We start from the raw sequence: 4,928 nt of genomic DNA, 5'->3' as shown, positions 1-4,928 counted from the left end.
AAAAAAAAAAAAAAAAAAAAAGAAAGTGGGAGAGGCCAAAGTGTAGGGACAGAGCACGGGAGAGATACAGGTGATCAGCGGGGGTCCCTGGGCTCGCTGGCTGCCTGGGCCCGGCTCCAGTTGGAGTCTGAGTCCGAGGAGAACCCTGAGGACGAGGGGCTGCTGCTGATGCTCTCGGATTCATTGCCCTTGTGTTCGTTGTCACCCTTCTTGTCACCTTTGCCCTCACCATCCTCTTTGTTCTGCTCCCTGTCCTCATTCTCGTCCTTTCAGCTGGACTTCATGGGTCCCTGCCGCCCTTTTCTCTTTGTCTTCCTCTTCCTTGTCCTCGTCTTTTTCGTCTTCCTCCTCAGACTGACTTGGACTACAGGGTGATCCAGCTGGACTTGGGGTTGGGGCCCCATGGCTTGGTCATGCTCCTGTGCTCATTAGAGATGTTTTCCTCGTGTGCAGCTCCGTCCTGGCCCCAAGGTCCAGGTGCACCTTGCATTGCTTCTGCTGCTCCCTGGCCAGCCTCTCATAGTGCTCCTTTTGCTTTGTGAGATGCGCTGCCAGCAGCCACCAATCTCCACCATGCACCCCTGCAGCGGCAGATGGCTCAGCTCCCTGTTAGACAGCAGCTCCTGGGAGAACTTCTGGTGACTGTCCCTGGGGACTTCTGGGGCTATCCCTGGAACTTCATCTTCTTGGAAGTGTTCACGGTGGCTGGGGTGCTGCATCTCACTCAGCCTTCCTGTAGTGCTCTGGTCCTCAGCTGCTTTCTTGATCCACGTCAACTTCTCGTTTTCTCTGTGTTGTTCCTGCTCATCTTCATGGCCTTTGGGGTCTTTGCTTGGTCGTTCCTGAAGCCGGCCAAGTAGTTGCGGATGACGTTCTGCTGCCAGATCTACTCAGTCCACTTGGGCGACTCAGGCTCGCTCCTCCTGCAGCTGCTGCAGCCTCTTCTTCTCCAAGATGAACACGGCAGACACGCCCACTCAAGGAGCTGAGGACTTGCCCATCCTTCGTGTCAGCCATGAGTTCGCACAAGACAGCTAGGCGTTCAGAGGCAGCTTGGTGGCTGCTGATGTAGTCAAGAACGTCCTCCTTCACTGCTTCAGGGCCTTCTGAATCCATGTCAGCCTTGTTTGTTTATTTGTTTGACAGCCTAGACCCTGAGACCACTGCCTCCCCAGGGAGTCTTTCTTCTCACTCTCAGTGGCATCTGGCTGCACTGTGAGGTACATCTTCTCGTGGGTCTGCCACAGCTCCCGGGGATTGTGGGGCTTCTTGGAGATATCCAATTTCTTTGTGTTCTGGATAAGGTCGAAGGGATTCTCCCTGAGCCCGGACAGGTTGGTTCTATTCAAACTCCTGTTTTTCCTCCTGGAAGTCCTAAATGTACTTCATGTTTTTCTGCAGAAACTTCCTGTATTTCTTGGACAGAAATTGGATCAGGTCCAAGTTGCTCATCTTGGGGTGGAATTTTGCATAGAATACGGTCCACTTCTCCATGATGAAGCAGAAGTGGGGGTGAGAGGTGTCTTTGAGAAGTTAGAGAGCGTCTTGAGACTTTTTGCCTTTATAAGGTTTTGTTTGTTGTTATTGTTGTTGTCGTTGTTTAATGTGTTCCAGAGCATTTGGGATCATTCTGTTGATGTTTGGAACTTCCTCACCTTGTTAGAAATCTACCCATTTGAGCTTGCATGTGTTGCCAGAAAAGTCTTTAAATTGACTCTTTCAGAGTCTATGTGGCTTGAACTTGAAGCTATTGGTGGATGGAAGGTTGTTCTTCATGTGCTCCAGCAGGGTTAGGTGTCTTCTGGGACCAGCACTTGTGGCCTTTGGGAGCAGTCAGCTGCTCTGATCATTGTCCAACTGTCCAGCCATCTCCTTCGTAGCATTGGCTGGGCAACTGGGGTGGCAGGCACTGGCTGAAAGTGGGCCAAGCGCTGCAGTGCTGGCCCCCATCTCCACACTTGCTCTTACCAGCATCATCCCACTGCTCCCTGTCACCAAGGGTGTCCCCTTCTAACTTTCTGCCATATTATGATGAGGCTTGGCATGAAGCCCTTGGCAGATGCAGCAGCCTGATCATGGACTTCCACTCTCCCAGAACCATGAGCTAAATAAACTCGCATCCTGTATAAATTACCCACTGTGCCAGTCACCTTCCTGTTATTGTGACAAAACACCTGAGATGATCACCTTCTAAGGAGGAAAGGTGCAGTTTGGTTCACGGTGTTAGAGGCTGCAGTCCATGGTCACTTGGGCCTGTAGCAACCCAGGATATTGTGGTGGGAGTGTGGAAGAGAAGGCCTTTTCACCTCACGGAGCCTGAGCTGTGGCGTGGGGTGTCAGGGTCCCATGTCCCCTTCATGGTTATGCCCCAGTGACCTAACTTCCTTCCACCAATTTCTACCTATGAAAGGTTCCACCATAGGAGGGCCATAGGCTAGCAACCATGCTTTCCATTCATGGACTTTGGGGGCACTGAAGACCCACAATATAGGACCCAGTCGCAAGCCAGGAGGGGTGGTGCATGCCTGTAATCCTAGCACCCAGGAGGCTGAGGCAGGAAGATTACTTTGAGTCCTGGGGTATATAGTGTGCTCAAGGCCAGACTGGACTAGATAGGGAGACCCTGTCTCAAAAAAACAAAACAAAACAAAACAAAAAGCTGAGCCTCAGGTATTCTGTTACAGCAGCAGCCAACAGATCCTGCTGCCCCTTTAGGCTGAAGCTGTTTGCAGCTGCCTTTAGTCCATGTTTCTGAAATTATTTCCCAGCCCTCGTGTCCTTGTGCAGTGGTAGAAGTGCACCAGCATGGGGTCACCAGGCACCCTCCTCACCTTCCCTTCTGGAGCATGCTCTGCACAGACAGAACTGCCTGTCCTCCCAACCTCTGCCTCCAGAAGCCTAGGTCCTGGGCCTCCTCACAGACAGGTCCTCCTCAGGGCCCTGCCTGTCCTAGGTAGCATTGGCCTTTCCCTGCCGACCTCTCCTGGCCCTTCGCAGAGTCCCCCAGAACAGGTCTGACTCAGATCCTGTTTTGTCAAGTGGTGACCTCCTCACTTGCCCTTCCCTCATGAAGGTCAGAGGGTCATGGTCAGGGGCCACACCATGGTCTCACAATTTTGCCAACCAGATACCAGTCTCCTCATCTCACTCACAGGACCCACTAAGGGAGGGCTTCCTCAGGGTGAGGACAACCCCTTGGAGGAAACTGGAAGCCCTGCCCTGAGACATGGTGATGTGTAGGTCAGTCCGTGTCTGGCTACTTGTACCAACACACTGATCCCAACTGGGATGGGCTCTGGGGAAGCTGAGTCAGACCTCTTTCCTTCCAAAGGCCTGCTATAGATAGGAGACCTCTAAGTACTTCTAAGTCTATGCCCCAGGACAGCCAGGTTACCTGGGGATGGGTGGATCTGGGAAGAGTTCACCCTGGTGGGGAGGTGGCTCTCAGAACAGAGAGGCTTTGCTGTGGTGGCCTAGGGCAGGGAGGACCAAGGCACACTGTGCTCCAGTCTGACCTGTAGGCATCTAAGGGACCATGGGGAGAGGCTCTTCCTCAACTGGCCCTGACGAGGGGCTGGGGATGTAGCTCAGTGGTGCCATGCTTGTCTGGCAAGTGTAAGGTCCTGAGTTCAATCCCAGATACCAAAAAACCAAGCAAATGGCCCTGGAGTAATGGTAAACACAGCACCATTTTCTGGAGCTTCCGCTAAGCCTAGTTCAATCTGACCTTTGAGGTCCATGGGGTGGACACAGTTAAGATCCTAAATTTGTCCCACTCTAAAGAGCACACCTTTCATACCACAGGAAGAGCCTTTCGGGGTCCCCAGCTGCGTCTGTTTTGGGGCCGGCCTGTCAGGAAATGTGGGTAAGGGACGTGGAACTGGATGGGGTGACAGAGAGTGTGACAGAATCAAGAGCGTGGTCCCCGTGGAGAGCTGAGGCAGGCCCTGGCCCACAGAGGATGAGGCCCAGGCGGCCAGAGTTTGGGCTTTGCAGGCTATCGTGGGAGCTGGATTTGCATGTGGCATTGCCTAGGCTGAGTGATGGCTCAGAAGGCTCACAGGCCGTCAGCCAGGACTTTGGAGCTCATGCTGGCTGGGCCTGGCTCTCTTTCCCCCATCCCTGGGACCCCAGTAGTGTCACAGTTGAGGTGAAGAGACAGGAGCAACCATGTGAAGGCAGACGCTCAGGGCACTGCCCCTCCTGTGCTCACAGACTGGAGTGCGATGGTGTTGTTATGTCTCCGCCGAGCCTGTCAGGAGCAGCCAGAGGCTGGGAGGTACAGCAGAAAGAACAGGGGCTTTCACTGGGGTGGCCTGGTTTCAAATACTGATCCAGCTTGTCCTGGTCACATGGCATCTTTCCTTCCAGCCTTAGTTTCCCCTCCTGAGATGCAGGGTTGGTGCTGACCATGGTTTTCGCATGTAACTGAGTGCTTTTTCCTTCCCTGATCCTGGAAACTAACTCCACTGCATTTCTCCTGGCCCATCTGCTCTTTCAGGGAACACCTTCAGCACCCTGGCAGGACTGGTCCTTGACTGGACATGGAGGTGGACAGGTTCTCAGATTCCCACAGTGCACTGCGGTAAGAGGCACCTTTGTGAGGTCTGGATGGCTTGGGGGGACCTGGGATGGGGGGCATCATGGGCCTTTCATGGGCCCCGGCCCTTGCAGCACTGTCAAAGAGGAGTCTGGGACACTTCCCAGAAGCCTGCGACATTCCCAGTAACTACAGGGAAAGGGTTTCCTCTCCCCAGCTGTGCAGGCACCCAGCTGTTCCCAGTGTGTTCCGTGGAAGCTTGGGAGAGAGTCTGAGATGTCTGGCTGGTGACACAAGATGACACAAAGAACACAGAGCTGTCTCAGGCTCGGGGGGGGGACAGGTGTGTGGCCCCAGGGCAGAGCCAACACTCCCTGTGTGGAGCAGG

At 53.9% G+C, this 4,928-nt stretch overlaps 1 pseudogene; it reads right to left on the bottom strand.

Moving 5' to 3' along the window:
• Positions 1 to 74: 74 nt before the first annotated feature.
• LOC104871877 lies at positions 75 to 1,494 on the bottom strand (annotated as a pseudogene).
• Between the last annotated feature and the right edge of the window lie 3,434 nt (positions 1,495 to 4,928).

Source organism: Fukomys damarensis, unplaced genomic scaffold (assembly GCF_012274545.1).
Source record: "Fukomys damarensis isolate Sample0158 unplaced genomic scaffold, DMR_v1.0_HiC HiC_scaffold_37, whole genome shotgun sequence".
Classification (NCBI taxonomy): domain Eukaryota; kingdom Metazoa; phylum Chordata; class Mammalia; order Rodentia; family Bathyergidae; genus Fukomys; species Fukomys damarensis.
This window is presented reverse-complemented; position numbering and strand designations above follow the sequence as displayed.